The following is a 14,395-nucleotide window of genomic DNA, read 5'->3' on the forward strand; positions in this document are numbered from 1 at the left end:
TTACAATCCCTCATCAATCTCTACATGAATAGTGGACATCCTTCTCATTAAATAAGGTGCACTGGATTCAGTATTGCCACACATAGACAAATACAAATAACAATCTCCATAAGAAAGTCACCTAAACTATTCCATTGTTTCAACAACACTTACACACCAGAAAGAAGGAAACCGCACCAAAATCACTTTCCTTTTCGGGAAGGATGACCATGCTGTTAAGGTGCGGGTGTAAGACTAGAATGGGATCTCCTTTATCTGTCATTGTGAGGGACTGGCCTTGATCTGAGACATTTGGAAAAGACATTCCCCAATTCTTGGTTTTATTCTACAGATGGAGCAACAATTCGGGGACAGAATGAAGACAGCATTGACAAAATAACTAAACAAACATCCTTAACTGGAATTAACCAAGAGAAAATGCAAATGAAAGCATTGTATTCTATAGGATGTCAATATTCGGATAATGGATTTTAATTATACAATCCAGAATGTGCCAATGAAATCCAATGTTGAGGCTTTATTTACACCAATTTATTCATGTCCATCTCAAAGGTATTTTCTGACTCCATGGCTTCTGGAGAAGATCATCATCTGCTGGGAGTTCAGATCTAAAACTCTCATTTATGTTACCCGCAGTTTTTAAATATTTAAATTAAATTTATGAGCAATGATCGTAATGTTCCAAACATTGCTTATGGCAATTGAAAACCTGGGCAGGGAACTTGGAGCTGAAAATTACTGATTTGAGTTACAAACCGAAGAACATCATTGACACATTGATCCCTGGACAAAGATAGTTAGGTTTGGGGTACATAGTTTCAGCATGCATGTCCATTCACACTTTAGCACACATCGTGTTACTTATGCACACAATAGTTTCAGATTTGTTGAACAGTTCATTTTGTCACTCACTAAAACACAACTTCAATAAATGTGTCTACGAATGGAACAGGCTGGCAGCGCAATTGCCGTCAGCTCTAACAAGACAATTAAGGATGACCATGTTAATTGACACACACAGTTAGAGGTACAGTCTGACGAGTAAACCTTGGCTGATAGGAGTTGCGTCTCCTGCTGCTTTTACTGACTGGTGGCACAGTTACATCATTGATGGTGATTTCCCAGATGCCCAGTCAGCGAAAGAATTAATGGTAGACATAATTGATCAGCTGTAATGAGGTCTCCTATTCAATCCTGAACTTTCTTGATTGACGCTTCTTCATTGTCTGAACTTTCAGCGGTCTCAGTCGCTTCCTGGAACGAGCCGAAAACACTAGGCCATAAAAGATAGCAAAACAATCCAAGGACAGAGAGTGCAGGTGAATCTTTAACAGTTCCAATTTTACTGTTAGCTTGGCTCAGTTGGGAGCAGCTGGGCAATAGACCTGAGTCTGATTGTGGCACGTTTTACCTTCCAGACTATCAGAGGCAATGCATGATTTAAGATCAACTTTAAGAATCAGCATTGTGTTTTCTTTGGGAATACATTTTATTTGGCCTCTGGCATATGTTGTTATAATTAAAGTACTTTTGTGACTGTTAGCAATACAACTGAGATCAATCAGAGGACATCCAGCATTCTGCTGGTTTTACCATTCAACGCTCACAGCAGCAGTAGGCGTTATGGATTGCAACAACCTTACTGAATTCAGGAAAAGGGGAGAAGGTGAGGACTGCGGATGCTGGAGATCAGAGTCGAGAGAGTGATGCTGGAAAAGCACAGCAGGTAAGGCAGCATCCGAGCAGCAGGAGAGTCAACGTTTCAGGCATAAGCCCTTCATCAGGAATGAGGCTTTAGGGCCAGGGGCTGAGAGATAAATGGGAGGGGGGGTGGGGCTAGGGGGAAGGTAGCTGAGAGTGCAATAGGTGGATGGAGGTGGGGGTGAAGGTGATAGGTCAGGGAGGACGGTGGAGCAGATAGGTGGGAAAGATGATAGACAGGTCCAGAGGGTGGTGCTGAGTTGGAGGCTTGTGACTGGGATATGGTGGGGGGAGGGGAAATGGAGAAACTGGTGAATATCACATTGATCCTGTGTGGTTGCAGGGTCCCAAGGTGAAAGATAAGGCATTCTTCCTCCAGGCGTCAGATGTTTAGGGTTTGGCGACGGAGGAGGCCCAGGACCTGCATATCCTTGGGGGAGTGGGAGGAGGAGTTAAAGTGTTCAGACATAGGGCAGTTGGGTTGGTTGGTGCGGGTGTCCTGGAGGGGTTCTTTGAAATGATCCGCAAGTTGGCGTCCTGACTCCCCGATGTAGAGGAGACCACATCGAGGGCAACTGATACAGTAGATGACATTGGTGGAAGTATAGTTACATTTCTGTCCCTCCATCACCCCTTTGTCTGATCCACGCCACCCCCTCCCCCACACCCCAGCCCACACCCCATTCCCGGCACCTTCCCCAGCCGCTGCAGGAAATGCAAATCCTTCACCTCCATCCAAGGCCCCAAAGGATCCTTCCACATCCAACAGAAATTTACCTGTGCCTCCACCAATGTCATCTACTGTATCTGTTGCTCCTGATGTGGTTTCCTCTACATTGGGGAGAGCAGATGCCAACATGTGGATCATTTCAGAGAACATCTCTGGGACACCCACACCAACCAACCCCACTGTCCCGTGGCTGAACGCCCTCCCACTCTGTCAAGGACACTAAAGACAAGCCAGGGAACTATAGACCAGTGAGCCTGACCTCGTTGGTGGGCAAGTTGTTGGAGGGAATCCTGAGGGACAGGATGTACATGTATTTGGAAAGACAAGGACTGATTAGGGATAGTCAACATGGCTTTGTGCGTGGGAAATCATGTCTCACAAATTTGATTGAGTTTAATGAAGAAGTAACAAAGAGGATTGATGAGGGCAGAGCAGTAGATGTGATCTATATGGACTTCAGTAAGGCAAGGTTCCCCATGGGAGACTGATTAGCAAGGTTAGATCGCATGGAATACAGGGAGAACTAGCCATTTGGATACAGAACTGGCTCCAAGGGAGAAGACAGAGGGTGGTGGTGGAGGGTTATTTTTCAGACTGGAGGCCTGTGACCAGTGGAGTGCCACAAGGATCAGTGCTGGGTCCTCTTCGTTTTGTCATTTACATAAATGATTTGGATGCGAGCATAAGAGCTACAGTTAGTAAGTTTGCAGATGACACCAAAATTGGAGGTGTAGTGGATAGCGAAGAGGGTTACCTCAGATTACAACAGGATCTGGACCAGATGGGCCAATGGGCTGAGAAGTGACAGATGGAGTTTAATTCAGCTAAATGTGAGGTGCTGCATTTTGGGAAAGCAAATCTTAGCAAGACTTATACACTTAATGGTAAGGTCCTAGGGAGTGTTACTGAACAAAGAGACCCTTGGAGTGCAGGTTCATAGCTCCTTGAAAGTGGAGTCGCAGGTTGATAGGATAGTGAAGGCGGCGTTGGTATGCTTTTCTTTATTGGTCAGAGTATTGAGTACAGGAGTTGGGAGGTCATGTTGCGGCTGTACAGGACATTGGTTAGGCCATTGTTGGAATATTACATGCAATTCTGGTCTCCTTCCTATCGGAAAGATGTTGGGAAACTTGAAAGGGTTCAGAAAAGATTTACAAGGATGTTGCCATGGTTGGAGGATCTGCGCTACAGGGAGAGCTCAGGCTGGGGCTGTTTTCCCTGGAGCGTCGGAGGCTGAGGGGTGACCTTATAGAGGTGTACAAAATTATGAGGGGCATGGATAGGATAAATAGACAAAGTCTTTTCCCTGGGGTGGGGGAGTCCACAACTAGAGGGCATAGGTTTAGAGTGAGAGGGGAAAGATATAAAGGGGACCTATGGGGCAACTTTTTCACGCAGAGGGTGGTATGTGTATGGAATAAGCTGCCAGAGGATGTGGTGGAGGCTGGTACAATTGCAACATTTAAGAGGCATTTGGATGGGTATATGGATAGGAAGGGTTTGGAGGGATATGGGCCGGGTGCTGGCAGGTGGGACTAGATTAGGTTGGGATATCTGGTTGGCATGGACAGGTTGGACCGAAGGGTCTGTTTCCGTGCTGTACATCTCTATGACTCTATGACATGCAGGTCCTGGGCCTCCTCCATTGCCAAACCCTAACCACCCAACGCCTGGAGGAAGAACGCCTCATCTTCCGTCTTGGGACCATCCAACCACACAGCATCAATGTGGATTTCACCAGTTTCCTCATTTCCCTTCTCCCCACTTTATCGTAGTCCTAATCCTCCCACTCGGCACCGTCCTCTTGACCTGTCCATCATCTTTCCCATCTATCTGCTCCACCTCCTCCCTGACCTATCACCTTCTCCCTCGCCTTCATCTACCTATTACATTCCCAGCTACCTTCCCTCCAGTCCCACCCCCCCTCCCATTTACCTCTCAACCCCCCTTGGCCCACAAGCCTCATTCCTGATCAAGGGCTTATGCCAGAAACATCGATTCTCCTGTTCCTCAGATGCTGCCTGACCTGCTGTGCTTTTCCAGCACCACACTCTCAACTCTGAATTCAAAAAAGACTTTGTCGAGTTTTCGGCCCTCTCAAACATCTGTTGGTTGGACTCACCCCATTTTCTGAGGCCAGTTCAATTTATGAAATGAAAATCAAATGAACTGTGGATGTTGTAAATCAGGAACAGAAACAGAAGTTGCTGGAAAAGCTCAGCAGGTCTGGTGGCATCTGTGAAGAGAAATCAGAGTTAATGTTTCAGGGTTAAATCAGAGTTGAAGTTCTGAGGAAGGGTCACCGGACCTGAAATGTTAACTCCGATTTCTCTTCACAGGTGTTGCCTAAGTGAGCTTTTCCAACAACTTTAGTTTTTGTTCCAGGTCAACTTATGGTTTGTTTTGAATAAACAGTATAAACGTAGAATCCCTACAGTGTGTGGAAACAGGCCATTCTGCCCACACCAACCCTTCAAAGAGTAACCCAGCCAGACCCATTCCCCTATCCTATTACTCTACATTTACCCCTGACTAATTTACACATCCCTGAACGCAGTGGGCAATTCACCCTAACCTGCACCTCTTTGGATTATGGAAGGAAACCCACACAGACACAGGGTGAATGTGCAAACTCCACACAGACAGTGGCCTGAGGCTGGAATCAAACCTGGGTCCCTGTCACTGTGAGGCAGCAGTGCTAACCACTGAGCCACCGTGCCATCCCTAACTTGACCAGGATTGTATTTACTGTGGCCCCCGAAACAGGTCAGGGCTGAGAATTCTGACATAAGTGCCTCACCTTCTCCCTCTCCAGATCTGCCCACCATCTATGAGGCACAAGGCGGGAGGGTGATGGAACACTCCCCACTTGCCAGATGGGCTCAACTCCAACAACACTCACGTCGCCCAAGACCATTCCAGACAAAGCAACCTTCTGAACTGGCACTTGATCCTTTACTGCAAGCATTCCCTCTCACTCTGTCTGCCACAGTGGCAGCAGGTGTAACCAGTACAAGATGGATGACATGAAATGTTTGAAGGGCAAGTACCAAAAATGCAACTATGATCACCTAAGAGGGAAAGGACAGCAGTTGCAAGAGAACAACACTGTGCTTAGTGAACATGACTTGGTAATGTCACCATCAATGGGTCAAATCCCTGGAGGTCTCTCTTTCAGAGCCACTGTACGTATCCCTCCACCCTAAGGGCTTCAAGAAAATGCCTCACCACCACCTTCTCAAGAACACTTTCAGCATGGGTAATGAATACTGACAATAAAACCCACATGCCCCCGCTGCCTCCCCCCTCTCCCCCACTAGTGACTAAATAAAGAAACAAGAGGAAAACATAACCTCCTTTCATGTGGTGATGGGTGGGGGGAGATCAGACTTTAGTTTTCAAATGTGTGTAAACAGGATGTTAAAAATGCTGAGGTCGTCATGCAGTTCATGTCTCACTCACAACATCAGTTTCCTACAAGACAGTAAGGTATGAGAGCCGAATTAGGCTATTCAGTACAGTGAATGTTGGAACAGACCCAATCGTGTTGACACACTTATCAACCCCATTCTCCTACCTTCTTGCCATTACCCTTGATCCCCTCACTGATCGAGAACCTGTCTATCCCCATCTTAAGCACACTCAAGTCGTTTGCACCAATGAGTTCCATAGATTCACCTCCTTCTGGCTGAAGATATTCATCTTCATCTCAGTTCTGAAAGGCCATTGGTCCACTCTGAGGCTATGCCTTCGGGTGTCTCCAGCAGGTGGAAATATCTCCTCCACATCCATTCTCTCCAGGTTTTGCAATTTCCCATAGTTTCAACCAGATCCTCCCTCTGCCTTCTCAATGCCATCAGGTACAGACCCAAAGTCCTCAACATCTCCTCGTATCACAAACTCTTCACCTCCAGAATCATTCAAGTAAACGCTCTCTGGACCCTTCCAATGCCCACACATCCTTCCTTAGACAAGGGGCCCAAAGCTGCTCAGAATATTCCCTACGCGATCCAACCAGAGCCTTAGACACCTTCAGCAGTATGTCTCTGTTCTTGTTTCTAGCTCTCTGGAAACAAATGCTAATTTTGCATTTGTCTTCCTAACTATCAACTGAATCTGCATGTTAACCTTAAGAGAATCCTTAATAAGGACTCCCAAGTTCTTTTGTGTTCCAGGTTTCCAAAGCCTTTCCCCATTTAGAACATAGTCAATCTTCCATTCTTCCCACACTTTCTCATATTTTATTCCATTTGCCACACCTTTGCCCATACTCCTAGCCTCCCTGCATCTTCAATACTATCTGCCACTTTGTCAATCTTTGTGATATCTACAAACTTAGCAACAATGCCCTCAGTTCCTTTGCCCAGATCATTAATGTACACCATGAATAAGTTGTAGTCCGAACATGGACACCTGGAACACTCCACCAGTCATCGGCTACCCATCCTGAGAAAGGTCTCCTTATCCCAGTTCTCTACTTTCTGCCACTCAGTCAATCCTCTATCCATGCAAGCACCTTTTGCCCCTAACACAATGGGCTCCTATCTTGTTTAACAGCCTCCTGTGTAGCACCTCTTCAAAGGCCTTCTAGAAATTCAAAGAGATCACATCTACTGGCTCTCCTTTGTCTAACCTGCTGGTTACCTCTTCAAAAAATCCAAACAGATTTGTCAGGCATGACCTCCCTTGATGAAGACCTGATTCCTCTGACTATTTAACCATGCACTCTGCAATCTCATCCTTAATAATGAACTGGAAAGGCTTACCAATGACCGAGGTCAGGCTAACCGGCCTACAGTTTCCTATCTTCTGCCTCCCTCTCTTCTGAAACAGAGCCGTCACTTTAACCATTGTCCAGTCCTCTGGCACCCTCCCTGACTTCAGTGATTTCTGAAAGATCACCATCAATGCCTCGACAATCTCCTCAGATACAAGATAAATGAACAGCAGAAGGTTACATCTGTCCATAGAATTGGATCCAAAGTAGCATGTATTAGGAGCTTTAATTATTTCAGACTGTTAGGTATGGAGCTTGCAGGGCCAATTTTCTCCCAGTTGTCTACTACTGTCCAACTACAGAAAGCAGAAATGCACATATCGCTTACACATCCGAATATGTGATTTTGGGCAGTGACCCAATGAACCGAACTCATTGATATAACAAAGCATTGTCTACTCGCTGCATTCCTTCCTATCTTTAGAAATCACTCTAATTTCTCCTATACCTAATTACACCCCCTGCTTTAACTACTCCTTAGTATCTTTGCCCAACTCTATTATTCTTTGGGTACGCGCTCTGCCCGACTTTGTCTTACTGTTTCGGTTACATCGGCATTACTGATTACCGTCCATATTCAATCAACATTTTCTATCATTGACAAAGTGCTAATGACCCCATCATCGCCTTTTCTGATTGAGGGACCAATACTAACCATTTCTTTGCTCAGCTCAGTGCAAGCTGGAAGAACATCACCTCATTTTTCACTTGGGAACTCTGAAGTCTTCTAAACTCAACATCGTGTTCAACAATTTTAGGGTTTGATCAACTTTCTCCATGCTGTCCCCCATCCTCACACACCAGGCCTTTCAATCACATGGACTGTTACCACACACAGCAGGGGCAGCATGGTGGCTCAGTGGTTAGCACTGCTGACTCACTGCGCCAGGGACCTGGGTTTGATTCCTGCCTCAGGCAACTGTCTGTGTGGAGTTAGCACATTCTCCTTGTGTCTGTGTGGGTTTGCTTCAGTTTCCTCCTGCTATCCAAAGATATGCAACTCAGGTGAATTAGCTATGTTCAATTGTCCATGGTGTTAGGTGCATTAGTTGGGGTAAATATCGGGGGGGGAGTGGATCTGGGTGGGTTACTCTTTGGAGAGTCATAGAGATGTGCAGCACAGCCTTCGGTCCAACCTGTCCATGCCGATCAGATATCCCAACCCAATCTAGTCCCACCTGCCAACACCCGGCCCATATCCCTCCAAACCCTTCCTATTCATATACCCATCCAAATGCCTCTTAAATGTTGCAATTGTACCAGCCTCCACCAATTCCTCTGGCAGCTCATTCTATACACGTACCACCGTCTGAGTGAAAACGTTACCCCTCAGGTCACTTTTATATCTTTCCCTTCTAACCCTAAACCTACGCCCTCTACTTCTGGACTCCCCTGCCCCAAGGAAAATACTTTGTCTATTTATCCTATCCATGCCCCTCATGATTTTATAAACCTCTATAAGGTCACCCCTCAGCCTCCGACGCTCCAGGGAAAACAGCCCCAGCCTGTTCACCCTCTCCCTGTAGCTCAAATCCTCCAACCCTGGCAACATCCTTGTAAATCTTTTCTGAACCCTTTCAAGTTTCACAACATCTTTCCGGTCAGGAGGAGACCAGAATTGCACGCAATATTCCAACAGTGGCCTAACCAATGTCCTGTACAGCCGCAACATGACCTCCCAACTCCTGTACTCAATACTCTGACCAATAAAGGAAAGCGTACCAAACGCCTTCTTCACTATTCTATCTAACTGTGACTCCACTTTCAAGGAGTTATGAACCTGCACTCCAAGGTCTTTTTATTCAGCAACACTCCCTCAGTGTGGACTTGCTGGGCTGAAGGGCCTGTTTCCATTCTGTAGGGAATCTAAACAACCTGTTGTCAACCACCAGTAGTTCCCATTAATAGCTATTCATTCTCTCAGGCTGACCTTTGGCTGTCCAATGATTTTCTCTTCTTTTCAGAGGCAAGGGTGTGACTGATTGAGTCAGAACTGACATGCAAAAGGTTCTTATATTCTTGGCTGAATTAGATAAGACCATAACATCATAAGTTTGGACCAGAATTAGGCCATTGGGCGTTTCGAGTCCGCCCAATATGATATGCTTCTCAACTCCATTCTCCTGCCTTCTTCCCGTAACCCTGATCCCCTTGCTTGTCAAGATGCCCGGCATGTAAGCCAACTGGAATAGTGCACAATTTGAACCTTTGGTTACAATTACGGAAATTTTGTTTGAACATTTAAAACCTTGCCAGTCTCCTCAGAAAACAAGACCAAATTCCTCAATCATTCCTCGTGACTTAAGCGTCCTGAATCTGGATTGACTTTACAGATTGTTCTGCTGCTTTTCATAAATAACACGTGATGAGATCGCCTTTATTTTATGACTGAACTGTACAACTCTCTTGGATTTGCATTTCTGTCCCTCAGCTAAGTCAATCCAAAACTTAAAATCGTGCTTTTTGTACTTCAGCCAAATCTATTTTGTCAATTCCCATAAATTTGCCCACTGTAATCCCAAAATCTCATATTGTTCATCTCAACATGTTCTCTCTATTATGGGTATTTAATTCCAAATACCATTAACTGCTGCTGCACTTCTCCTCATATCCTACTATATACTTAATACAAAACCACTGCAAAAGTTACAGAAATGGCTGCTCATTCCGTAATCCAAAATTTCCACCAAAGCTATGGCAGTGAAGTAGGAAATGGCACAGGGCAGGGTGACACTAGGCACACAGACACACAAGATGGCCGCTGAGCCATAAGTTGGCCACTGATGCACAAGATGGCCGCCAGACCACAGTATGGAGAGAGATAGTGGAGCAAACAGATACTGCCTGGGGCCACCAGAATGCCAGCACAATGCACTCACAATCTAGTTGATTAGTTTAAGGTGGGTGGGGGAAAGAGTGCACATGAGAAGCGCCGAAGTGTCTGAGTCCAGCCAGCACCTTTGATAGAAATGCTCACAGTTTGATATGGACTCAGTACAAAGTGCTAATAGCCAGGGCTGCAGTAATCGTCCTTCTCAGGAAGAGCGATTAGTGCCCATTACTACAGCAATGGACTTCCACGCAGACACTGAAACTGACAATGTCTGCGCTGAAACTGACAACGACTGAGCTGCAATGAACAAAGGTTGCGCTGGAACTGACAATGACTGCACCGAAACTATCAATGATTCTGCAATGTTTACAATAAGCAAACTATGTTACAAAGACAGTAACCTCATCACTGACCTATTATATTACAAAATGTATAAAAGTATCTGTGCTCTGAGTTGAGAGAAGACTCACAGCTTCTCACTGTGCTGTTGGTGTCTTTCTGTCCCTGGAGCTCTGGTATTTTCTTGTACAATAAACTCTGTCACTGAACCCTGACTCTGACTCTGAGGCTGGTGATTTTCCCCACAACAGCAGGAGACGAAGAAAACATCTCTCTGAGTAATTACATTGCACTATCCATCAAGAAAAGTCTGAGTAGCACAGCATCTCAACTTGGACATATACCCATTGTTATTTCAGTGTGAGATCCTGGGACTACCTACCCAACAGCACTTTTCAAAGTGGCACATAGATTGTATCAGTTAAGGAAGTGGACCCACCCTTGCTTTTTGGGATAACTTGCAAGCAGCACTCGTATTCATAAGATGCGTAAGCTCAAGAGAAAAATAAATCTCCAAACTGCGTCTGCTGTTTGCCAGTTCTGAGGAAGGGTCACTTGCCCTGAAATGTGAACTCTGATTTCTCACCATAGATGCTGCCAGACCTGCTGAGCTTTTCCAGTCATCTCTAATTTTGTCTCTGCAGTTTGCCGGCCCAATTGCTTCAAGAATCAAATTAGTTCTATTTTCCTCCGTAATGCTTATTCTTCTGTTGAAGTGATCACATTGCAATTCCACTTGCTTCTTAAAGATGATTAGATTCCCTACAGGTTGGAAACAGACCCTTCGGCCCAACAAGCCCACACTGACCCTCCGAAGAGTAACCCACTCAGGCCCATTTCCCTCTGACTAATGCACCTAACACTATGGGACAATTTAGCATGGCCAATTCACCTGACCTGCACATCTTTGGACTGTGGGAGGAAACCGGAGCACCCGGAGGAAACCCACGCAGACAAGGGGAGAACGTGCAAACTCCACACAGACAGTCACCTGAGACTGGAATTGAACCTGAGACCCTGGTGCTGTGAGGCAGCAGTGCTAACCACTGAGCCACCGTGCCGCCCCATCACACGAAAATAAACAAGGACTAACTCTTTCAAAGAACACTATCAATCAAATGGTCTCCTTCTCTGATGCAAGGATGAATAATTCTGCAGCTTTCACGGTGTACCTATTGCAGGTTATCATGAGAAGGTTTTACTGATAGTACAACCTGAAACCTATTTGACGAGACTCCTGTGGGGCAAAAATGGTTGCATCAGCTGGTTGGGCCGAATGGTCTGTGCTCTCAATCCTGTGCAGTTTTATGATGGCATTAGTCAGAATGACATGCATACAGGAGACCACATACAAATTCGTTACCTTCAATCTCTCTAAATCTGGTCGGCCAGGCAAGGATATCTGAGGTGTGTGAAAAGCCTATTCGATGAAAAGAAGAAAACAATTACTCCATCATCATCAAAGATCAAGTTTAGATCAGGTGAGAAGTGCTTTCAATAAAATCCCATTTGGCGCACCAAGTCCATACCAGCCCTCCTAAGAACAACCCACCAACGCTATAACCCCTGCCTTTCCCACGGCCAATCCAAACCTGCATGTCTTTGGATTGTGGGAGTAAACCGGAGTAAACCCATACAGACACGGGGAGAATGTGCAAACTCCACACAGACACTCGCCCGAGGCTGGAATTGAACCCGGGTCCCTGGCGTTGTAAGGCAGCAGTGCTAACCACTGAGATCCGTGATGCTCAATTACATTTTGGAAAGACTGAAGGTTCATGTTTTCCTCCTCCATGTATACATTCAACAGCTGATCGCACAGAAATCTATAATTCCAGATTTAAGAGAAACGTGCCGATACTTTTAGACATTAGCAGAGGTCTTGCGCCCACACAGTGCAGACACCAAGGTCATAGAGTCATTGAGATGTACAGCACGAAAACAGACCTTTGACCCAACTCATCCATGCCCACCAGATATCCTACACTGATCTAGTCTCATTTGCCAGCATTTGGCCCATATCCCTCTAAACCCTTCCTGACCATGTACACATCCAGATGCCTTTTAAATGTTGTAATTGTACCAGCCTCCACCACTCCCTCTGGCAGCTCATTCCATACACGCATCACCCTCTGCATGAAAGAGTTGCCCAGTAGGGCAATTTTGGTGTCCCTGCTATAGGAAGGATATTGAAAGGATTCAGAAAAGATTTACAAGGATGTTGCCAAGGTTGGAAAGTTTGATCTATCGGGAGAGGCTGAATAGGCTGGGGCTGTTTTCCTTGGAGGGTTAGAGGTTGAAGAGCGATCTTATAGAGGTTTATAAAATCATGAGTGGCACGGATAGGGCAAATAGACAAGGTCTTTTTTTCCCAGGGTGGGGGAAGGTCCAAACTAGAGGGGATAGGTTTAGGGTGAAAGGGGAAAGATTTAAAAGGGACCTCCATGTAGATGATGGTGCGTATATGGAACAAGTTGCCAGAGTATGTGGTGGAGGCTCGTACAATTACTGCATTTAAAAGGCATTTGGATGGATACATGAATAGGACGGGTTTAGAGGGATATGGGCCGGATGCTGGCAGGTGGGACTAGATTGGTTTGGGATATCTGGTCGGCATGGACGAGTTGGACTAGAGGGTCTATTTCTGTTCTGTATAATTCTATGATCCTGTGGCAATATGTGAAGAAAATGAGGATTGCAGATGCTGGAGAGTCCGAGGGGAGAGTGTGGTGCTGGAAAAGCACGGCCGGATCGGGGGTATCCGAGGAGCAGGAGAGTCGATGTTTTGAGCATAAGCACTTCATCAGGAAGGTGATGCCCCTCATGCACATTCCTGAAGAAGGGTTTATGCTTGAAATGTCGACTCTCCTGCTCCTCGGATACCCCCTGGCCGGCTGCGCTTTTCCAGTGCCACACTTTTTGACAATATATGAAGAGACAGATCTGGATTTCCATAATGAAAATCACTGGCCGCTACACAAAGAGAGACGCTGAATGCAATGGGAGCGGTTTCACGCAGCAGTACCTTCTTGGCTTGTAGAACCTCATCGGTGGATTTGGAGCGATTCTTGACACTCTGTTTCTGTGGTGAACTTGTTTCAGTCTGGGAGGAAAAATACAAGTGGAGAGATTCATTCAAACAGTAATCAGAGAGATCCAATCCATTTAGTGTCTCCAGACAAGACCATCAGACTGTCTTCCATTCGTTCACAAGACAGTACAATGATATTCAACAAACCTTTCATCAGACCTATTGGAACTGCAGCGTGTGAGTTGATCAAATATTGCGGATAACCAAGAGGTATGCATTACCGCAAGTAATCCCTGACCAAGTTAAGCTTCCAGGCAACAACATCCCTCAAAAACTCTATTATAAAAACAGCAACCCACCTCCAAAAATCAACATAAAAACATAGGGTATGTAACAGAAACATAATGCAGGAGCTGCGCCTATCACAATTAGATTTTATTAGACGTCGATATCACGGTAGATCGTGGTAATTGAGGAGGAAATTACTGCTTGCCTGCCCTCGGCATGCTGCATTGCTCCAGTGAATCACCATAAGACCATAAGACATAGGAGTGGAAGTAAGGCCATTCAGCCCATCGAGTCCACTCCGCCATTCAATCATGGCTGATGGGCATTTCAATGCTACGTACCCGCACTCTCCCCTTATCCCATAATTCCTTGTGAGATTAAGAATTTATCAATCTCTGCCTTGAAGACAATTAACGTCCCGGCCTCCAGTGCGCTCCATGACAGTGAATTCCACAGGCCCACCATTCACTGGCTGAAGAATCGTCTCCTCATTTCCCAGTGTCCACCTTTTCTAAGTCATGCATTATCTTTTAAGTTTCTATTAGATCTCTCCTCAACCTTCTAAACTCGAATGAGTACAATCCCAAGATCCTCAGTCGTTCATCATATGTTAGGTCTACCATTTCAGGGATCATCTGTGTCAATTTCCACTGGACACCCTCCATTGCCAGTATGTCCTTCCTGAGGTGTAGGGCC

At 45.7% G+C, this 14,395-nt stretch overlaps 1 long non-coding RNA gene across 1 annotated transcript in view; it reads right to left on the reverse strand.

Annotated features, from left to right (window-relative positions):
• Positions 1–338: 338 nt before the first annotated feature.
• The window catches only part of LOC122556948 (uncharacterized), a 113,837-nt gene continuing 99,780 nt past the window's right edge, over positions 339–14,395 (reverse strand). Inside the window, exons 3-5 of the long non-coding RNA XR_006313719.2 lie at positions 13,406–13,483; positions 11,744–11,800; positions 339–1,254 (exon numbers count right to left, since the gene is read on the reverse strand). This is a non-coding gene — a long non-coding RNA (uncharacterized LOC122556948). The remainder of the gene's footprint in view (positions 1,255–11,743; positions 11,801–13,405; positions 13,484–14,395) is intronic.

Source organism: Chiloscyllium plagiosum, unplaced genomic scaffold, assembly GCF_037043375.1.
Source record: "Chiloscyllium plagiosum isolate Xiang-an unplaced genomic scaffold, Cpla_swu_hap1 HiC_scaffold_16, whole genome shotgun sequence".
Lineage (NCBI taxonomy): Eukaryota > Metazoa > Chordata > Chondrichthyes > Orectolobiformes > Hemiscylliidae > Chiloscyllium > Chiloscyllium plagiosum.